The sequence below is a fragment of the Moschus berezovskii genome, chromosome Y (genome assembly GCF_049115385.1).
Source record: "Moschus berezovskii isolate FMDL1 chromosome Y, NW_MosBer_1.0, whole genome shotgun sequence".
NCBI classification, from domain to species: Eukaryota; Metazoa; Chordata; class Mammalia; order Artiodactyla; family Moschidae; genus Moschus; species Moschus berezovskii.
The window spans coordinates 12334771-12359119 of record NC_142489.1 but is presented as its reverse complement, the minus strand read 5'-3'; positions in this window follow the sequence as shown (position 1 = coordinate 12359119).

Sequence of the window (24349 nt, the reverse complement as noted above, 5' to 3'; positions counted from 1 at the left end):
GAGAAAGTACTGGGCCTGAATGCTGGGTGAGCAATCTGAGAGAACTAACTGGGGATAACAAAGCAGACTGTGGGATAGCTACCCCTTGAAAAGGCGAAAAGCCCTAACCTAAGACTTCACCAGCCGTGATCACAGAACAAAGAACTGAGCAGAGCTAGCCAGCTGCAGACAGCCCATCCCCTACCGAGACAGGCAGGGGAGGGCAACCAGAGCCGGAAGTGGGCAACCGCGGCCCCAAAGAGGCATCCAATACCAAACTGCAGGCAGGCTTCGTTGCTAACCAAGACTTCATGGGTTTCTGACCGGTCAACATTCGCCTGAGAAGGTGCGCTGGCAGTACACACAGAAAACCGAGCAGGAGGTGAGAAGTCGCAATGACCACGTTCGCCAAACACCTGGTCACTTGAGCTGCTCGGACCGGGGAAGGCACAAAACGTAGGTTCAACCAAGTCTGCACCTGTGTGGAGTACCTGAGTAACTGAACCTGAGCCGCTCAGACCTGGGAAGTGCATACAACCCAGCATGGGCCTCGGACAGTTCCCGGCAGAGCAACCTAGAGCCTGGGCAATGTAGACTGGGAAAGCACACGAGCTGTGAGCCGGGGCAAACCCAGTGTGGCCAAGACACTGCAAGCACTCCCCACAGACGCCAGAGATATCTGTCTGCAATGTTCCTCCCTTCCCAGAACAGGACTGAACAACTGAGCCTTAAAAAGTGTCCACGACCGCGCCCTAGTCAGGGCGGAAATTAGACACTAAAAAGACCAGCAAACAGAAGCTAAAACAGAGGGAACCACCTGGGAAATGACAGAGAAGTCTAGAGACTACTCCAAGAATAAGACCTAAAACCAGAGTCACCAGAGAACTCCTGATTCCAGGGAACATTAATCGATAGCAGCTCATCAACTTCCTCCATACCTACACTGAAACCAAGCACCACCCAAGACCCAAAAAGTTCCAGAGCAAGACATACCACACAAATTCTCCAGCAACACAGGAAAATAGCCCTGAGCTTCAATATACAGGCTGCCCAAAGTCACTCCAAACCCACTGACATCTCATTACTCATTACTGGACACTTCATTGCACTCCAGAGAGAAGAAATCCAGCTCCACCTACCAGAACACCGACACAAGCTTCCCTAACCAGGGAAACTTGACAAGTCACCCGTCCAACCCCACAAAACAGCGAGGACACTGCATCATAAAGAGAACTCCACAAATTGCCAGAGGACAGAAAGGCCACCCCAAGTACAGCAATATAAGCAAGATGAAGAGGCAGAGAAATACCCAGCAAGTAAAGGAACAGGATAAATGCCCACCAACACAAACAAAAGAGGAAGATATAGGGAATCTACCTGATAAAGAATTTCAAATTTTGATGGTGAAATGATTCAAAATCTTGAAAGCAAAATGGAGTTACAGATAAATAACCTGGAGAAAAGGAATGAGACGATGCAAGAAAGGTTTAATAAGGATTTAGAGGAAATAAAAAAGAGTCTATACAATAAATAATGCAATAGATGAGATCAGAAACACTCTAGAGGGAAAAAACAGTAGACTAACGGAGGCAGAAGACAGGATAAGCGAGCTAGAAGATAGAATATTAGAAATAAATAAAACAGAGAGGAAAAAAGGAAAATGAATTAAAAGAAATGAGGACAATATTAGAGATCTCTGGGACAATGTCAAACACCCCAACATTCGAATCATAGGAATCCCAGAAGAAGAAGACAAAAAGAAAGACCATAAGAGAATACTTAAGGAGATAATAGTTGAAAACCTTCCTAAAATGGGGAAGGAAATAATCACCCAATTCCAAGAAACCCAGAGAGTCCCTACCAGGATAAACCCAAGGCGAAATACTCCAAGTCACATATTAATCAAATTAACAAAGATCAAACTCAAAGAACAAATATTAAAAGCAGCAAGGGAAAAACAACAAATAGCACACAAGGTGATCCCCATAAGGATAACAGCTGATCTTTCAACAGAAACTCTTCAGGCCAGGAGGAAATGACAAGACATACTTAAAGTGATAAAAGAAAATAACCTACAGCCCATATTACTGTACCCAGCAAGGATTTCACTCAAATATGAAGGAGAAATCAAAAGCTTTACAGACAATCAAAACCTGAGGGAATTCAGCATCACCAAACCAGCTCTCCAACAAATGCCACAGGATCTTCTCTAGACAGGAAACACAGAAAGGGTGTATAAACTCGAACTGAAAAAACTATAAAGAAAATGGCAACGGGATCATACTTATCAATAATTACCTTAAACATAAATGGGTTGAATGCCCTAACCAAAAAGCAAAGGCTGGCAGAATGGATACATAAACAAGACCCCCATATATATTGTTTACAAGAGACCCACCTCAAAATGAGCGACACATACAGACTGAGAGTGAAGGGCTGGAAAAAGATATTTCACGCAAATAGAGACCAAAAGAAAACAGGAGTAGCAATACTCATATCAGATAAAATAGACTTTAAAACAAAGGCTGTGAACAGAGACAAAGAAGGAAACAACATAATGATCAAAGGATAAATCCAAGAAGAAGATACAACAATTATAAATATCTATGCACCCAACATAGGAGCACCGCTATATGTAAGACAATTACTAACAAGTAGGAAAGGGGAAATTAACAAAAATGTAATAATAGTGGGAGAATTTAATACCCCACTCACACCTATGGATAGATCAACTAAACAAAAAATTAACAAGGAAAAACAAAAGTTAAATGATACAATAGACCAATTAGACCTACTAGATCTCTATAGGACATTTCACCCCAAAACAATGAATTTCACCCTTTTCTCAAGCACACATGGAACATTTTCCAGGATAGATCACATCCTGGGTCATAAATCTAGCTCTGGTAAATTCAAAACAATGGAAATCATTCCAAGCATCTTTTCTGACCACAGTGCAGTAGATTAGATCTCAATTACAGGAGAAAAACTATTAAAAATGCAAACATATGGAGGCTGAACAACACGCTGCTGAATAACCAACAAACCATAGAAGAAATCAAAATATGCATAGAAATGAATGAAAATGAAAACACGACAACCCCAAACCTCTGAGACACTGTAAAATCAGTGCTAAGGGGAAGGTTCATATCAATACAGGCTACCTCAAGAAACAAGAAAGAAGTCAACTAAATAACCTAAATCTACACCTAAAGAAACTAGAAAAGGAAGAAATGAACTCCAGGGTTAGTAGAAGGAAAGAAATCATAAAAATTAGGGCAGAAATAAATGCAAAAGAAACAAAAGAGACCATAGCAAAAATCAACAAAGCCAAAACCTGGTTTTTTGAGAGGGTAAATAAAATTGACAAACCACTAACCAGACTTATCAAGAAACAAAGGGAGAAGAACCAAATCACTAAAATTAGAAATGAAAATGGAGAGATCACAACCAAAAACACAGAAATACGAAGGATCATTAGAGAACACTATCAGCAATTATATGACAATAAAATGGACAATTTGGAAGAAATGGACAAATTCTTAGAAAAGTACAACTTTCCAAAAGTGAACCAGGAAGAAATAGAAAATCTTAACAGACCCATCACAAGCACGGAAATTGAAACTGTAATAAAAAATCTTACAGTAAACAAAAGCCCAGGTCCAGTCAGCTTCACAGCTGAATTCTACCAAAAATTTAGAAAAGAGCTAACAACTGTCCTACTCAAACTCTTCCAGATCATTGCAGAGGAAGGTAAACTTCCACACTCATTCTATGAGGCCACCATCACCCTAAACCCAAAACCTGACAAAGATGCCACAGAAAAAGAAAACTACAGGCCAATATAACTGATGAACATAGATGCAAAAATCCTTCACAAAATTCTAGCAATCAGAATCCAACAACACATTAAGATCATACATCATGACCAAGTGGGCTTTATCCCAGGAATGCAAGGATTCTTCAGTATCCGCAAATCAATCAATGTCACACCACATTAACAAACTGAAAAATAAAAACCATATGATTATCTCAATAGATGCAGAGAACACCTTCGACAAAATTCAACATCGATTTATGATAAAAACCCTCCAGAAGGTGGGACTAGAAGGAACATACCTTAACATAATGAAAGCTATATATGACAAACCCACAGCAAACATTATCCTCAATGGTGAAAAACTGAAAGCATTTCCCCTAAAGTCAGGAACAAAACAAGGGTGCCCACTCTCACCACTACTGCTAAGCATAGTTCTGGAAGTTTTGGCCACAGCAATCAGAGCAGAAAAAGACATGAAAGGAATCCAAATTGGAAAAGAAGAAGTAAAACTTTCACTGTTCGCTGATGACATGATCCTCTACACAGAAAACCCTAAAGACTCTACCAGAAAACTACTAGAGCTAATCAATTAATACAGTAAAGTTGCAGGATATAAAATCAACACACAGAAATCCCTTGCATTCCTATACACTAATAATGAGAAAATAGAAAGAGAAATTAAGGAAACGATACCATTCACTGTTGCAACGAAAAGAATTAAATACTTAGAAATATATCTACCTAAAGAAACAAAAGACCTGTATATAGGAAACTATAAAACACTGGTGAAAGAAATCAGAGAGGACACTAATAGATGGAGAAATATACCGTGTTCATGGATTGGAGGAATAAATACTATGAAAATGAGTATACTACCCAAAGTAATTTATACATTCAATGTAATCCCAATTAAGCTACCAATGATATATTTAAGAGAGCTAGAAAAAATAATCTCACAATTTGTATGGAAATACAAAAAAGTTCGAATAGCCAAAGCAATCTTGAGGAAGAAGAATGGAATAGGGGGAATCAACCTGTTGGACTTCAGGCTCTACTACAAAGCCACAGTCATCAAGAGAGTATGATACTGGCATAAAGACAGAAAGATAGATCAATGGAACAAAATAGAAAGCCCAGAGATAAATCCACGCACTTATGGACACCTTATCTTTGACAAAGAAGGCAAGAATATAAAACGGAGAAAAGACACTCTCTTTAACAAGTGGTTCTGGGAAAACTGGTCAGCCACTTGTTAAAGAATGAAACTAGAACACTTCCTAACACCATACACAAAAATTAACTCAAAATGGATTAAATATCTAAATGTAAGACCAGAAACTATAAAACTCCTAGAGGAGAACATAGGCAAAACACTCTCCGACATAAATCACAGCAGGATCTTCCTTAACCACCTCCCAGAATATTGGAAATAAAAGCAAAAATAAACAAATGGAACCTAATTAAAATCAAAAGCTTTTGCACAGCAAAGAAAACTATAAGCAAGGTGAAAAGACAGCCTTCAGAATGGGAGAAAATAATAGCCACTGAAACAACTGACAAAGAATTAATCTCCAAAATATACAAGCAGCTCCTGCATCTCTAGTCCAGAAAAATCAAGGACCCAATTAAAAAATGGGCCAAAGAACTAAACAGACATTTCTCCAAAGAAGACATAAAGATGGCTAACAAACATGAAAAAATGCTCAACATCCCTCATAATCAGAGAAATGCAAATCAAAACCACAATGAGACACCATTTCACACCAGTCAGAATGGCTTCTATCCAAAAGTCTACATTCAATAAATTCTGGAGAGGGTGTGGAGAAAAGGGATCCCTCCTACACTGTTGGTGGGAATGCAAACTAGTACAGCCACTATGGAGAACAGTGTGGAGATTCCTTAAAAAACTGGAAATAGAACTGCCATATGATCCAGCAATCGCACTCCTGGGCATCCACAACGAGGAAACCAGAATTGAAAGACACACGTGTTCTCCATGTTCATCGCAGCACTGTTTATAATAGCCAGGACATGGAAGCAACCTAGATGTCCATCTGCAGACGAATGGATAAGAAAGCTTTGGTACATATACACAATGGAGTATTACTCAGCCATTAAAAAGAATGCATTTGAATCAGTTCTAATGAGGTGGATGAAACTGGAGCCTATTATACAGAGTGAAGTAAGCCAGAAAGAAAAACACCAATACAGTATACTAACGCATATATATGGAATTTAGAAAGATGGAAATGATAACCCTGTATACAAGACAGCAAAGGAGACATAGGTGTATAGAACAGTCTTTGGGACTCTGTGGGAGAGGGCGAGGGTGGTATGATCTGGGAGAATGGCATTGAAACATGTATATTATCATATGTGAAATGAATCACCAGTCCAGGTTCAACACATGTTACAGGATGCTCAAGGCTGGTACATGGGGATGACCCAGAGAAAGGATAAGGGGAGGAGGGAGGTTGGGGGGGGGGTTCAAAAGGGGAACTCATGTACACCCAGGGTGGATTCATGTCAACGTATGGCAAAACCAACCAATATAATATTGGCAAGAGGCTTAAGCTGGATGGCATCACTGACTCGATGGACATGAGTTTGAGTGAACTCTGGGAGTTGGTGATGGATAGGGAGGCCTGGCGTGCTGTGATTCATGGGGTCGCAAAGAGTCGGTCACAACTGAGCGACTGAACTGAACTGAACTGAATAAAAAAAAAAAAAACAATTGGCCAAAGAAAACCTGGAAATTAATCTCACCACCATAAACCATAAAATCCAAGATGGCAACTTTGTTGAGGAACAATTATCCTATGTTCTCTCACCCTCCTGCTAACAAGTTGCTTCTTCCCAGTTCTGTACTTCTTACAAGGAAGGACCTCTTGTAAAATAACTCACACAAAAAGTGCAGTGTTGTCTGGCCAGGCTGGACAGTTGTGTTTCTCCTAACAACTTTGCCTTGAAAGACTTCATGCTCAAGATATTTCTTGGGAATTGGGCTTTCTTCCTTCTGTAACTACTTCCTACTGAGCACAGGCATAGTCCTGCCTAGCAAAGCAGAAATCTCTCTATTTGTCATCACTCATGTTATTCTGTGCCTGAAACCAGCATTTAACATCCTAGTAACAGTAAGTGAGATAACTGGGTGGTGCTCCAGGAATCTTGTGCTCAGCCTGAAGTTATCATTTTTCAACTGGATGAGAAGCCAGTTTTGCAGAACACAAAGATATTGATATGCATATTCCTAGAACAGGAACCAGTACGTCGTCCCATATCTGCACCACCACTTGATTCAGTTCAGTCAGTTCAGTTCAGTCGCTCAGTGGTGTCCGACTCTTAGCGACCCCATGAATCACAGCATGCCAGGGCTCCCTGTCCATCACCAACTCCCGGAGTTCACTCAAACTCATGTCCATCGAGTCGGTGATGCCATCCAGCCATCTCATTCTCTGTCGTCCCCGTCTCCTCCTACTCCCAATCACTTCCAGCCTCAGAGTCTTTTCAAGTGAGTCAACTCGTCGCATGAGGTGGCCAAAGTATTGCAGTTTCAGCTTTAGCATCAGTCCTTCCAATGAACACCCAGGATTGATCTCCTCTAGAATGGACTGGTTGGATCTCCTCGCAGTCCAAGGGACTCTCAAGAGTCTTCTCCAACACCACAGTTCAAAAGCATCAATTCTTTGGCGATCAACTTTCTTCACAGTCCAACTCTCACATTCATACATGACCACAGGAAAAACCATAGCCTTGACTAGACGGACCTTGGTTGGCAAAGTAATGTCTCTGCTTTTCAATATGTTATCTAGGCTGGTCATAACTTTCCTTCCAAGGAGCAAGCGTCTTTTAATTTCATGGCTGCAGTCAGCATCCGCAGTGATTTTGGAGCCCAAAAAAATAAAGTCTGACACTGTTTCCACTGTTTCCCCATCTATTTCCCATGAAGTGATGGGACCAGATGCCATAATCTTTGTTTTCTGAATGTTGAGTTTCAAGCAACCTTTTCACTCTCCTCTTTCGCTTTCATCAAGAGGCCTTTGAGTTCCTCTTCACTTTCTGCCATAAGGGTGGTGTCATCTGCATATCTGAGGTTATTGATATTTCTCCCGGCAATCTTGATTCCAGCTTGTGCTTCTTCCAGCCCAGCGTTCCTCATGATGTACTCTGCATACAAGTTAAATAAGCAGGGTGACAATATACAGCCTTGACGTACTCCTTTTCCTATTTGGAACCAGTCTGTTGTTCCATGTCCAGTTCTGACTGTTGCTTCCTGACCTGCATACAGGTTTCTCAAGAGGCAGGTCAGGTGTTCTGGGATTCCCATCTCTTTCAGAATTTTCCACAGTTTATTGTGATCCACACAGTCAAAGGCTTTGGCATAGTCAATGAAGCAGAAGTAGATGTTTTTCTGGAACTCTCTTGCTTTCTCCATAATCCAGCGGATGTTGGCAATTTGAGCTCTGGTGCCTCTGCCTTTTCTAAAACCTGCTTGAACATCTGGAAGTTCACAGTTCACATATTGCTGAAGCCTAGCTTGGAGAATTTTGAGCATGACTTTACTAGCGTGTGAAATGAGTGCAATTGTGCGGTAGTTTGAGCATTCTTTGGCATTCCCTTTCTTTGGGATTGGAATGAAGACTGACCTTTTCCTGTCCTGTGGCCATTACTGAGTTTTCCAAATTTGCTGACATATTGAGTGCAGCACTTTCACAGCATCATCTTTCAGGATCTGAAATAGCTCAACTGGAATTCCATCACCTCCACTAGCTTTGTTCATCGTGATGCTCTCTAAGGCCCACTTGACTTCACATTCCAAAATGTCTGGTTCCAGGTGAGTGATCACGCCATCGTGATTATCTTCGTCATGAAGATCTTTTTTGTACAGTTCTTCTTTGTATTCTTGCCACCTCTTCTTAATATCTTCTGCTTCTGTTAGGTCCATACCATTTCTGTCCTTTATCAAGCCCATCTTTGCATGAAATGTTCCCTTGATATCTCTAATTTTCTTGAAAATGATTAGTCCTCCCTATTACTCTATCCCTCCATTCCCTGATTAGCAATTCTTTCACCCTGCCTTTTGAATGAACCTTATATCCTACATTCAAGAAACAGGGGACACAGGAAGAGCCCAAAGCCCCCATAATCCTGTTCAGTTTAATTTAGGGAACAAGAAAATTCTGGCTGTGGCAACTTACTTTCAAAATGGGGTATAGTGTTGCCTCAATTTGGACAATAGACACTGAATTCAAAATATTTGAGTCTCAAACCCTGGATCTGATCTTGTATGAATGAAACCTCAGTCCTTTGGTCTATCATTTTGGTGTAACAGTCCCAATTAAAAATAGTTGGAGTGATATCTAGACCTTTAATAGAAAAATCTCATTTCAGAAGACTAAGTCTAAACCTAGTCTGAACCTGGCACTTTTGGGAGACTTGTATCCAGGTAGCCAGTTGTCTAGTTTCATAAAAAGTAAGTTTGCAATTACTAGTTGCCAGCAGACATTGTTTTGAGAAGGTCCAGCAGCAACCAATTCTGACACAGTTCAGAAAACTCAAGTTATAAATACAAGGACTACCCTGCAATTACACCCATATGTGATCTATTTATTTCCTTGGATGTCTGAAGCATAGCTACTCAAATTTGACTTTTAGTTGTAATATTCTCCTTAATAGCCGAAGTAGATGTCAGCATTCATGAGGTATGTGTTTCTTTAGGTATGAAAAGATGTAAGAATTGGGCTCATATAATCTTTTCCTGAAAATTTCTAATTTTGTGAAGGCCTGTTCTGCCAGTTTTTTGTTTTTGTTTTTTTCCAAAATATAGCGTGCCTCATGATTTCCACCCTGAACTCCTCTTAGGGGGTGTTGAAGGTCAAGCTGCTGCAGTGGTCTTGGTTTAATCTTTGGACAGATAGATGGCAAGTGCTAGTTTCCAGTTAGCAGAGCCTTTTCATGGTCATAAATTTGACCATGGTTGGGGGGATGGCATTTCATGACCATTTCATCCCATGGTGCTAAGAATACTCATTTCCAGGTTTGTCAAAAATTTCAGTGATAGGTCTAAATGTGTTGTTACTGGACAAGGCCATAAAATATCTGTGGACTGCCTGTCTATATTAGCCTCATATAGCCTGTCTATAAAATTTGAGGAAATGTTTTCTCTTGTTGCTTCTTCCCATGTCTAGAGTTGCTCTATGACAACTGATCTCATATGGAAATACACATTAATTTATCAGAGCTTCAGTCACACATTTTGTAATGTAAGAAATAGAAATATTGTAAAATAGCTGAAGTACAAATAACAGCTAGTAGTATTAGTAAAGTCATAAGTAAGAATTAAGTCAAGAACTTCTATTAGGTTACAGTCCAATAATATCCCAGGTCATTTATTCTGTATCAATCCTTATCTTTCATGGAAATTGTGCTTTAACAATATTGACACTGTCTGTAAGTGACGCTGTCTTGTTTCTTTTTGTCACTAGATGTACCCATTTCTTAGTTCTCCTATCCTGAAACATCCACCTGTAAGTCAAACCTATTCTTTTTCCCTTAACAAAATCCAATTCCATTTCCCAACCTTTTCTACAAAACACATATCCTACTTTCCTTAAGCAACCATCAATTGTCTTTTAATTAGCATTTACAGATTGGTGAATATAAATACCAGTGATAATATCTAAAAGCATTTATTCTCTTATAGAGAAATCTCAGGATGGTGACAAATATTATTTATTAATATCCCAAAATCATTTTGGTTTCTCTGTAAGAGTAAGTTAGTGTTCAGTAGTTAATTTCTTGAAAGCTTATTTAATTTGGGAAATTACCTAGTTGACCCTTGCTGCTGCCAAGTCACTTCAGTCGTGTCCGACTCTGTGTGACCCCATTGACGGCAGCCCACCAGGCTCCCCCGTCCCTGGGATTCTCCAGGGAAGAACACTGGAGTGGGTTGCCATTTCCTTCTCCAATGTGTGAAAGTGAAAATTGAAAGTGAAGTCGCTCAGTCGTGTCCGACTAGTAGCGACCCCAAGGACTGCAGCCTACCAGGCTCCTCCATCCATGGGATTTTCTAGGCAAGAGTGCTGGAGTGGCCATTGCCTTCTCCGTAATGACCCTTCAGTTCAGTTCAGTTCAGTTCAGTCGCTCAGTCGTGTCCGACTCTCCGCGACCCCATGAATCACAGCACGCCAGGCCTCCCTGTCCATCACCAACTCCCGGAGTTCACTCAAACTCATGTCCACAGAGTCGGTGATGCCATCCAGCCATCTCATTCCCCGTCGTCCCCTTCTCCTCCCGCCCCCAACCTTTCCCAGTATCAGAGTCTTTTCCAGTGAGTCAACTCGTCGCATGAGGTGGCCAAAGTATTGCAGTTTCAGCTTTAGCATCAGTCCCTCCAATGAACACCCAGGATTTATCTCCTTCAGAATGGACTGGTTGGATCTCCTTGCAGTATAAGGGACTCTCAAGAGTCTTCTCCAACACCACAGTTCAAAAGCATCGATTCTTCGGCGATCAGTTTTCTTCACAGTCCAACTCTCACATCCATACATGACCACGGGAAAAACCATTGCCTTGACTAGATGGACCTTGGTTGGCAAAGTAATGTCTCTGCTTTTTAATATACTATCAAGGTTGGTCATAACTTTCCTTCCAAGGAGCAAGCGTCTTTTAATTTCATGGCTGCAATCAGCATCTGCAGTGATTTTGGAGCCCAAAAAAATAAAGTCTGACACTGTTTCCACTGTTTTTCCACCTATTTCCCATGAAGTGATGGGACCAGATGCCATGATCTTTGTTTTCTGAATGTTGAGCTTCAAGCCAATCTTTTCACTCTCCTCTTTCACTTTCATCAAGAAGCTTTTGAGTTCCTCTTCACTTTCTGCCTTAAGGGTAGTGTCATCTGCATATCTGAGGTTATTGATATTTCTCCCAGCAATCTTGATTCCAGCTTGTGCTTCTTCCAGCCCAGCGTTCCTCATGATGTACTCTGCATATAAGTTAAATAAACAATTCCTTTTATATTGTTATAAAATAGACATGTTATAGACATGTCTATATTAATTAGATCAACAAACAAATGTTAATATCAGGTATTTAATACTGAATATTTTCCAGTTCATATTAAACTGAAATTCATTTAGCTTAACTTTTAATTGATTTGTAAGCTGTTACTTTAAACCAATAAGATTAGAGTTAATTTACAAATTAGTTTCAGTGATATTATCCAAAGACAAAGATATATACTGATACATATCTAGACAGACAAAACGTGAGATCTATCTTCCTTTTCTAAAGATAGTCATGAATCAGCTCTAACAATATAAAATCCACTAGTTTATAAATAATAATTGGAATAAATAAAAATTTTTGAACTTTCTTCCCAGTTTCCCCCCTCGGTGTCAGGAATTAGAGATGTCTTGAGAGTCCTAGTCTCAAGGCAGAGGGAGAGGAAACAAGTAAAACATGACCTCAGATTCAGAATTCTAAAAAGCCATTTGATCAAGCTTGTTTTTACTAATATTATATGCAAAAAGAACCAGTTTTGGGAAAAGTTCTTAAGGGTTTTACTAAACCAACTTTTTCTGTTGTTCAGTCGGACTGCATTATACCAGGTTGCCCTTTCCTTCACCAAACCAACTTTATCTGCAGTCTAGCAAAATGATGATCATACAATACTATCCCATTTCGCAAGGCAGAATGATCATCACAAATCACAACACAGCACAAGATCTACAACACACAGGCCATCCATACCAAGCAGTCATTTCCTTAAATACAAGACTGCAGTCTATCAGAAAACCTTCTCTATATGAAATTCACAGTAAATGTAAATATCTCTGGGGTTCACAGATAGCAAAGGGAAGCTAGGGAGCCAAGTTGAAAGAAGAAGGGAGGGAGTGACAATAGGAATGGCCTTACAGATATGTCCTGCTACTTGCAGACATAACCCAGGCATGATACTTTTCCCTGAACTTTCAAAAAGAGAAGACAGAAACTCAGCCATACGAGAAAACAGATACCAGACCAGAATCAGAATTCAAGTTCTCTGACAAATAGAGGTGATCAGCTCTGACCCTCAGGTGAGGCTGAGACCCTTCTACCAGACTTCTGTGTCCAGAACTCAGGGATAAGAAAAAGGGTAGGATAGATAGGGTTAAGAAGAGGAAAGAGAGGGATGGGGAGAAAGATCAACAAAGGCTTTTGCCTTACCTGATGATGGCACTCTGGCCAGTCATCCATGTCAGGAGGGTCCTAGTTGCAGTCACTGGGTCTTCTGTCCATGGGGGAGCTGGTCCGTGAACATCCTGAGTGGTATTGGTATGGAGATAACAGAAGCAGAAGATATTAAGAAGAGATGGCAAGAATACACAGTATAACTGTACAAAAAGATCTTCACGTCCCAATAATCATGATGGTGTGATCACTCAACTAGAGCCAGACATCCTGGAAGGTAAAGTCAAGTGGGCATTAGGACGCATCACTATGAACAAAGCTAGTGAAGGTGATGAAATTCTAGTTAAGCCATTTCAAATCCTAAAAGATGATGCTGTGAAAGTGCTGCACTCAATATGTCAGCAAATATGGAAAACTCAGCAGTGGCCATAGGACTGGAAAAGGTCAGTTTTCATTGTAACCCCAAAGAAAGGCAAGGCCAAAGAATGCTCAAACTACCGCACAATTGCACTCATCTCACACGCTAGTGAAGTAATGCTCAAAGTTCTCCAAGCCCCACTTCAGCAATACATGACCTGTGAAATTCCAGATGTTTAAGCTGGTTTACAAAAGGAAGAGGAACCAGAGATCAAATGGCCAATATCTGCTGAATCATCGAAAAATCGAGAGTTTCTGTAAAACATCTATTTCTGCTCTATTGACTATGTGAAAACGCTTGATTGTGTGGATCACAATAAACTGTGAAAAATTCTGAAAGAGATGGGTATACCAGATCACCTGACCTGCCTATTGAGAAACATGTATGCAGGTCAGGAAACAATAGTTAGAACTGGACACGGAACAACAGACTGGTTCCAAATAGAAAAAGGAGTATGTCAAGGTTGTATATTGTCACCCTGCTTATTTAACTTCTATGCAGAGTACATCATGAGAAATGCTGGGCTTGAAGAAACACAAGTTGGGATCAATATTGTCAGGAGAAATATCAATAACTTCAAATATGCAGATGACACCACCCTTATGGCAGAAAGTGAAGAAGAACTAAGGGAAGAGCCTAAGAACACCTAAGTGAAGAAGAAAGTGAAGAGCCTCTTGATGAAAGAGAAAGAGAAGAGTGAAAAAGTTGGCTTAAAGCTCAACATTCAGAAAACTAAGATCATGGTGGCATCCAGTCCCATCACTTCATGGCAAACAGATGAGGCAACAGTGTTTGATTTTATTTTGGGAAGCTCCAAAATCACTGCAGATGGTGATTGCAGCCATGAAATTAAGACACTTACTCCTTGGAAGGAAAGTTATGACCAACCTAGACAGAATATTAAAATGCAGAAACATTACTTTTCCAACAAAGGTCCATCTAGTCAAGGTTATGGGTCTTCTAGTGGTCATGTATGGATGTGAGAGTTGGACTGTGAAGAAAGCTGAGCACCAAAGAATTGATGCTTTTAAACTGTGGTGTTGGAGAAGACTCTTGAGAGTCCCTTGGAATGCAAGGAGATCCAACCAGCCCATCCTAAAGGAGATCAGTCCCAGTGTTCATTGCAAGGACTGATGCTGAAGCTGAATCTTCAATACTTGGCCACCTGATGCAAAGAGCTGACTCATTTGAAAAGTCTCAGATGCTGGGCAAGATTGAGGACATGAGGAGAAGGGGACAACAGATGATGAGATGGTTGGATGGAGTCACCAACTCAATGGACATGAGTTTGGGTAAACTCCGGGAGTTAGTGATGGACAGAGAGCCCTGGTGTGCTGTAGTCCATGGGGTTGCAAAGAGTCAGACACGACTGAGGGACTGAACTGAACTGAAGGATGTCAGAAGAATCCTCACCAGAGTCATCGTGTGTTACAGGAAGGAAGGCCTGTTTCAGGTCCTGAGGGTTAGCTTTTGTCTGACACTCAGAGATGAACTGTCTGAGGAGACATATGTGATAACAAAGCAAGAGACTTTATAGGCAAGAGGCACTGGGGCAGAGAGAAGTAGGGTAAGGGAAGCCAGGAGGACTGCTATGCCACACGACTCGCAGTCTCAGGTTTTACAGTGATGGAATTAGTTTCTGGGTTTCCTCTAGACAATCACCTGATTCAGGATTCTTCCTCGTGGTACACACGTTGTTCAGTGAAGATGAATGCCAGAGAGGAGGATTCTTGGATGTGGTAGGACACATGGCATCTTATTTCTACCTTTCCCAAATTCTTCCAGCTGGTGGTGGCTTATTAGTTCCATGTTCCTTACCAGGCTCTCCTGTCATAAAGTAACTCTTATAAATGGTTACTCTGATGACTGACCAGGGTGGGTGGTTTCAGTAAAGGTTTTCCTAACATCAAGAACAAGTTGATGTTCCTCTAGAGACGAAAGGAAAGGAAAAATAAAAAAATTCTGTGACACACAGCATTTGGTGTTAATTTATACAGACTCTGACAAAGACAAGAAAGCATATTGCTTTTATCTATAGAGTTTGTTAACCCTGATATATATATATATATAATTCATTATTAAATAAAAGTACCTCTCAATTAACTGTTAATGATGGAATAAGAAGGGTTCTAAAGCAACATCCGAAAGGTTCACAGGAAGAGCTAGGGAATGGAATAGAACTTAAGTCACTTATAACTATATTAAGGGAGGGCAGGAGTTAATCTAGTACACAGCAGTCCTGCATGTCAGCTATTCTGATTTGTTGGAATCCTGTCATTTTTACAGAGGTTTTTGACGTAAAAAAGAGATTCTTTTCTGCAAACAATGAAATTCCAGATTATTATATTTATTTTCAATGAAAGTTTAAAAGCCAATAACTAAGTAAAAGTTAACTTATATTTGTCAAAGTACCATATTAACAATTTCCAGAAGAATTCTCTACCTTAATATAATACATCTGCTGTTGTTGTTCTGTTGCTAAGTCATATCTTACTCAGACTTCATGAACTGCAGCACTCCAGGCTTCTGTCTCCACAATTATTTCCCTGAATTTCCACAATCTCATGTCCATTGAGTCAGTGATGCCATCCAACCATCTCACCCTCTTACCCCATTCTCCTCTTGCCCTCAATTTTCCCAGCTTCAGAATATTTTCCAATATGCCAGCTCTTCACATCAAGTGGCCAAAGTTTTGGAGCTTCAGCTTCATCATCAGTTCTTCCAATGAATATTAAGGGTTGATTTCCTTTAGGACTGACTGGTTTGATTTCCTTGATGTCCAAGAGACTCTCAAGAATCTTCTCCAGCATCACAGTTCAAAGGTATCAATTCTTTGGTGCTCACCCTTCTTTAGGGCCCAACTTTCACATCCATACATGAAAGAAAGTGAAGTCGCTCAGTCGTGTCCAGCTCTTTGCGACCCCATGGACTGTAGCCTACCATGCTCCTCTGTCCACGGGATTTTCCAGGCAAGAGTACTGGAGTGGATAGCTGTTGCCTTCTCCAGGGGATCTTCCAACCAGTGGATTGAACCCAGGCCTTCCACATTGTAGGCAGACACTTTACTGTCTGAGCCACCAGGGAAACTGTATCAGCCAAGTGATGCCTCTGCTTTTTAAAACATTGTCTAGCTTTGACACAGCTATTCTTCAAAGGAGCAAGGCTGTCCTAATTTCATGGTTGCAGTCACCATCTGCATTGATTTTGGAGCCCAAGAAAATGAAATCTGACACTGTCTCCACATTTCCCCCATCTATTTTCCATGAAGTAATATGATTGGATGCCATGATCTTGGTTTTTTGAATGCTGAATTTTAAGCCAGCTTTTTCACTCTCCTCTTTTGCCTTCGTCAAGAGATTCTTCAGTTCTTCACTTTCTGCCATTAAAGTAGTATCATCTGAATATCTGAGATTGTTGGTATTTCTCCCAGCAATCTTGATTCCAGCTTATGGTTCATCTAATATGTCTACTACTGTTTCTATAAGGAGGGGCATACTGTGGCAATAAAAATGATTGTAAATACTCAGCACAGTCCTTCCATCGTTGAAAACACTTCTTTTATGTATGTTCTTTCCTTTAGAAAAGATTGTGTGAGTTTATTAAGATACTCTATGTAATAAATTGTATAGGAAATTACTCAAAATTTTGAAATTTGTATATTCATTCACTAAATATTTACTAAACATCTTTTTGGTGACCAGAACACATTACAAATCCCAGAAATGTAAAATAAATACAGAGGCTATATTCTTATTCTCCTCCAGCCCTCAGGTTGATAAATACAGGTGTTAAATAGGTAATATAATAAATGATCATCTCTTAAGATTATAACAAGCATTCAAAATGAAAATGTATAGTGTAATCATCACCTCTGCACCTCATGGAAATATCCATTACTGTCATTACTCATTGATGAAAAACAAGCTCCCATCAGCATATATCAGACATTCAGAGCAAAGAAGGCTACCATTTATATGATTCCTATTCGTTACCGTTAGAACATACCATGCTTTTTGTTGTTGTTGTCTTCTGAGCACACACGTGTGCAGGAAAAATGGATCGTGAAAAGAGGCTTATCTATAAAATAAGACCAACTGGTTAAATTGTGTGATCTTTAATTGATTCCTAAATTCTTCTTCAGTTTCTTAAGCTTCAAAAGATATGGGTTAAAGGAGATTTTTTTCACATATGGTGGATAGATTAACTGGAATAATGTATTTGAAAATATCCTGCAATTCTGCGCAGGTGAAAGGGTTAATAAACGTTTTCTTCCTGGAAGTCCTGCTGTCAAGTATTAAACTTTGAAGTCTCCAATATGGTAGAGGAATAAGATGAGGAGACCAATTTCTTCCCCACAAATACGGCAAAAGATTACCTGCATGTGGAATAACTTTCACAAAATGACTTCTGAACACTGGCAGTGTGCCCCAGATACCCAGAAAAGTATTGTAACCTCTAAAAATGAGGTAAGACAAAAAAGAGATGAAGGATTTAGGGGCAGAGACCCATGTTGGGGAGAGCTATGAAGGAGGAGAAATTCCACACAATAGGGAACCCTCTCACAAGCAGTATCAGTGTGGAGATTTGGAATCTCAGAGAACACCATAAACCCCTCAAAAAATTACCACAGAATTTGTGCCAAATGACAATTACCAGCAGAGAAGTGGCTCACATGCTGACAATCCAGCCAGAGCAAGGGGAGGATGTGTTCAGAGGCTTGGGATGCATTATTAGTCTTTAGGGTAAGGACTAGGGTTGAATGTGCTGAGGAAACAGAGGAAACTAACAACATCAGTTCAGTTCAGTTCAGTTCAGTTCAGTCGCTCAGTCGTGTCCGACTCTCCGCGACCCCATGAATCACAGCACGCCAGGCCTCCCTGTCCATCACCAACTACCGGAGTTCACTCAAACTCATGTCCACAGAGTCAGTGATGCCATCCAGCCATCTCATTCTCCATCGTCCCCTTCTCCTCCCACCCCCAACCTTTTCCAGGATCAGAGTCTTTTCCAGTGAGTCAACTCGTCGCATAAGGTGGACAAAGTATTGCAGTTTCAGCTTTAGCATCAGTCCTTCCAATGAACACCCAGGATTGATCTCCTTTAGAATGGACTGGTTGGATCTCCTTGCAGTATAAGGGACTCTCAAGAGTCTTCTCCAACACCACAGTTCAAAAGCATCAATTCTTCGGCGATCAGCTTTCTTCACAGTCCAACTCTCACATCCATACATGACCACGGGAAAAACCATTGCCTTGACTAGATGGACCTTGGTTGGCAAAGTAATGTCTCTGCTTTTTAATATACTATCAAGGTTGGTCATAACTTTCCTTCCAAGGAGCAAGCGTCTTTTAATTTCATGGCTGCAATCAGCATCTGCAGTGATTTTGGAGCCCAAAAATATAAAGTCTGACACTGTTTCCACTTTTTCCCCATCTATTTCCCATGAAGTGATGGGACCAGATGCCATGATCTTTGTTTTCTGAATGTTGAGCTTCAAGCCAACCTCTTTCACTTTCATCAAGAGGCTTTTGAGTTCCTCTTCACTTTCTGCCATAAGGGTAGTGTCATCTGCATATCTGAGGTTATTGACATTTCTCCCAACAATCTTGATTCCAGCTTGTGCTTCTTCCAGCCCAGTGTTCCTCATGATGTACTCTGCATATAAGTTAAATAAGCAAGGTGACAATATACAACCTTGACATAGCAACCCAAATTATGGGAACACCAAACAGACAAAGAAAATTTAAAGGATTTTTTTCAATTGGAAGGCTCTAACAACATCCAACCAGTCCATTCTAAAGGAGATTGATACTGGGTGTTCATTGGAAGGACTGATGCTAAAGCTGAAACTCCAATACTCTGGCCACCTCATGTGAAGAGTGGACTCACTGGAAAAGACTCTGATGCTGGGAAGGATTGGGGGCGGGAGAAGAAGGGGATGACAGAGAATGAGATGGCTGGATGGCATCACCGACTCGATGAACATGAGTTTGAGTGAACTCCGAGTGTTGGTGATGGACAGGGAGGCCTGGCATGCTGTGATTCATGGGGTCACAGAGTTGGTCACGACTGAGTGACTGAACTGAACTGACTGAACTGAACACTGCACTCTGAGAAGCAGAGACATAACTTTGTCAACAAAAGTCCGTCTAGTCAAGGCTAAGGTTTCTCCATGGTCATGCATGGATGTGAGAGTTGGATTATAAAGAAAACTGAGCACCAAATAATTGATGCTTTTGAAATGTGGTGTTGGAGAAGACTCTTGAGAGTCCCTTTGACTGCAAGGAGATCGAACTAGTCCATCCTAAAGGATAATCAGTCCTAGGTGTTCATTGGTAGGACTGATGTTGAATTGAAACTCCAATACTTTGGCCACCTGATGTGAAGGGCTGACTCATTTGAAAAGACCCTGATCCTGGGAAAGATTGAGGGCAGAAGGAGAAGGGGACCACAGAAGATGAGATGGTTGTATGGCATCACCGATTCAGTGGACATGGATTTGGGTGAACTCCGGAGTTGGTGATGGACAGGGAGGCCTCGCATACTGCGGTTCATGGGGTCGCAGAGTCAGCCACGATGGAGCCCCTGAACTGAGCTGAACTGAACACTGCACTGTGAGCCCTGGTGCTCTCACAGAACAAAAGATTGCACCCTAGCAAATATCAAAGGAAAACAAACTACCTGTCATTTCCTGCTTCCCTTGAAGCAGAGAGACATGTTCATGACCACCAAAGGTGGGAGGCAAGGGGATGCTGCAGTCTTGGCCCCAGAGACCACACCTCCCACCAAGCTATGAACAGACTGTCAGGCACCAACCAGGTCTTCCTGAGATCCTGGATGGTTCATACCTGCCGGGAGTGAAACAGACTGAAATGAGCACAAACCCCAACCACAAGGAGATAGGTGCAAGGCTGACCTGGAACTGAACACTTACAAAGCACCTGTGATCCTGAGTGACTTGGACCTGGGAAGTGCATGAGTTGCACAGCCCACCTGACTCTTCTTGTGGAGCAGCCAGAAATTTGAGCGGCTTGGATGTGGGAAGAACAGGAGATGCACAGCCCACCTGGGACAGTTTGCTCGCAGGGCAGCCATGAGCCTGAGTAGCTTGAACCTGGGAAGTGCATGAGATTCATGCCCCACGTGGAACTGTGCCCTCACAGAGCATCTGGATGCCTGAGCAGCCTGGACCTGGAAAGCACAGGAGATTCATGTACTATCTGGGTTTGTGTCCTTGTGGAGCACCCAGGAACCTGAGACACATAGACCTGGGAAGTGCACACCACCTTGGTCTGTGGCAATATCCATGTGGTCCATACAGTGTGAGCACTTCACTCACATGCCAGCAGTGTTTATATGCAGTTTCCCTCCCTCTCCACAGCACAATTGAGCAAGTGAGACTGAATAAGTGGCCACTTTCACATCCTCATGTCAAGGTGGAAATTAGACACTGAAGAGACTTGCAAGCAGAGAAGGCCAACCTAAGCAAAGGAAAGAAGGGGGAGTCACCCCTAAAGTGGCAGGTTCATCAGGTTAAGATCCTGCCTTTAAGCTGAGACTGTACACTTGAATGGCAACTGTAGACACTGAGAACAAGTACAAGCCAAAACAAGAGATTATTTGACACTGAACTAATCCACAATATATATTTTTTAATTTCTGTGTTTGACATTGTTTTATATTGTAACTTTGATAGTCTAATCTCTTTTCTATATTCTTAATTTTTGCTTTTTGATATTTCCTATTAAGTATGGGCCTCTAAGAGTCTAATTTTCAGTATCCACTTTCATCTAGGGATGTTATTAATGGCATGATTGCTCTCTTCCCTTTTGATGCACCCTTTTCTCTTCCTGCTCAGTGTATCTACCTCCTCCTTCTTCCATTCTCTATATATCTCTGTGACTTACTTTGGCTCTGTCAGTCACTTTGGGTGTTCTATTATATTCTTATGGACAGAAAAGCCTGACGAGTCTGTGGGGTCACAAAAGAGTTGGATACAACTTAGTGGCTAAACAACTTTCATATTCTTCAAATTATTTGCCCTCTAAAATGGGAGTCATTTTAGGTTAAATAACTGACAAAAAAAATATTTCCCATAGGGTATTATGTTTCTGTACCTTCTAAACATAAAAATTAAATAATGAAATGAATGAATAAAAGTGAATTAGAATGAACAATGAAATATTTTTCATTATTTTGAGTAATTATGTAGATTTCAATATTACAGTTTTTTATCATAAAGTAGACATTTATCATTCTCCTGATTTTAAGACATGTACTTACTAGGGAGGAAATCTAAACAATGCAGAAAAATACTTATCAAAAAATAATGCCGTTAGAAAATATGTTATGCATGGCGGTGGTGGATTAGTCACTAAGTCATGTTTGACCCTTTGACCCCAAGGACTGTAGCCTGTCAGTCTCCTCATTCCATGCAATATTCCAGGCAAGAATATTGAAGACAGTTGCCTTTTTTTTTTTTCAGGAGATTTTCCCTACCCCAGGATAGACAACATGTCTCTTGTATTGCAGGCAGATTCTTTACTGACTAGTCACCAGAGAAGACCTCTATCTTATGTATAATTATTTGATATTTTGATTTCTTTTTCAGACTTTTCGCCATGAATATATAATTCTTACACAGTTGAGATCAACAATGTGTGTTTATATGTGTGTATGTGTGTATGTATATATAAAATTTTATAATATATAACACATATTTTATAATTTTTATAATATATGATACATATACATATGATTCATAATTTTATATTTGATATTCAATCAAAATATCAATGCAAAAATAAAAAATATCAATGGCAATAAAATTTTCTTTTAAATATCTTGTCAAATGAACACAAAGTAATCTACAACATAAATATTTCACTATTTACTTCACATCATGGTTTAAATGGTATCAGATATTCCAAAATACTTTACTTCTATTATAAATGAACTTACTGTGAACAACTCTGTGAGCAAGTCTTTCTTCATATTTCTGGTTTTCTTAGGATCAAGTTCTACAAGTAAAATACAAGAGCCAATGCATATGACAAAAATGTCAAAATGTCAATAATTTTGAGTTTGAGAAATTCTTCTTTGAAAGTTTAGATCTGTTAAAGTAAAAATTGATGAGTATAATACATTAAAATGCTAATATTATAGTTTCTCTATATTTATAAATTAAGCAATTAGGTCCTATAACTAACTCTGATGCTGGGAGGGATTGGGGGCAGGAGGAGAAGGGAACGATAGAGAATGAGACGGCTGGATGGCATCACAGACTCGATGGAGGTGAGTTTGAGTGAACTCCAGGAGTTGGTTATGGACAGGGAGGCCTGGTGTGCTGTGATTCATGGGGTTGCAAAGAGTCAGACACGACTGAGTGACTGAACTGGACTGAACTGATAACTAACTCCTGATTTTATTTTCTTTACTCTAAGAACTGGATCAATAAAAATCTCACTGTGATATAAGTCAATGAGTGTTTTGCCTATGTTTCTCTCTAAGGGTTTTATACTATCCATCCTTCCATTTAGGTCTTTAATCCATTTTGACTTTATTCTTCTGTTCAGTATTAGGAAGTATTCAAATTTCATTCTTTTTTCATGTATCTGTTCAATTTTCACGCACCACTTACTGAAGAGGTCTTTTCTCCATATATTCTTTTTTTTCTTTTTTCTTTTTTACTATAAATTTATTAATTTTAATTGGGGGCTAATTACTTTACATTATTGTATTGGTTTTGCCATACATTGACATCAATCTGCCACGGGTGTACATATGTTCCCCACCTTGAACCCCCCTCCCAACTCCCTCCCCATCCCATCCCAATGGTTCATCCCAGTACACCAGCCCCAAGCATCCTGTATCATGCATCGAACCTGGACTGGTGGTTCATTTCACATATGATAATATACATGTTTCAATGCCATTTTCCCAAATCATCCCACTCTTCCCCTCTCCTACAGGTCCGAAAGACTGTTCTATACATCTGTGTCTCTTTTACTGTCTGGTATACAGGGCTATTGTTACCACCTTTCTAAATTCCATATATATGCATTAGTGTACTGTATTGGTGTTTTTCTTTCTGGCTTACTTCACTCTGTAAAATAGGCTCCAGTTTCATCCACCTCATTAGAACTGATTCAAATGTATTCTTTTTAATGGCTGAGTAATACTCCATTGTGTATATGTACCAAAGCTTTCTTATCCATTCGTCTACTGATGGGCACCCAGGCTGCTTCCATGTCCTTGCTATTATGAACAGTGCTGCAATGAATAGTGGGGTACACGTGTCTCTTTCAATTCTGGTTTTCTCGGTGTATATACCCAGGAGTGCGATTGCTGGGTCGTATGGCAGTTCTATTTCCAGTTTTTTAAGGAATCTCCACACTGTTCTCCATAGTGACTGTACTGGTTTGCATTCCCACCAACAGTGTAAGAGTGTTCCCTTTTCTCTTCACCCTCTCCAGCATTTATTGCTCGTAGAATTTTGGATAGCACCCATTCTGATTGGCATGAAATGGTATCTCACTGTGGTTTTGATTTGCATTTCTCTGATAATGAGTGATGTTGAGCGTCTTTTCATGTGTTTGTTAGCCATCTGTATGTCTTCTTTAGAGAAATGTCTGTTTAGTTCTTTGGCCCATGTTTTGATTGGGTCATTTATTTTTCTGCAATTGAGCTGCAGGACATTTTTGAGATTAATTCTTTGTCAGTTGCTTCATTTGCTATTATTTTCTCTCAATCTGAATGTTGTCTTTTCACCTTGCTTATAGTTTTCTTTGCTGTGCAGAAGCTTTTACTTTTAATTAGGTCCCGTTTGTTTATTTTTGCTTTTATTTCCAATATTCTGGAAAGTGGGTCATGAAGGATCCTGCTGTGGTTTATGTCGGAAAGTGGTTTTTCTTTTTTTTTTTTCAGTGCTGCAAAACCATTTATTTCTTTTTTTTTTT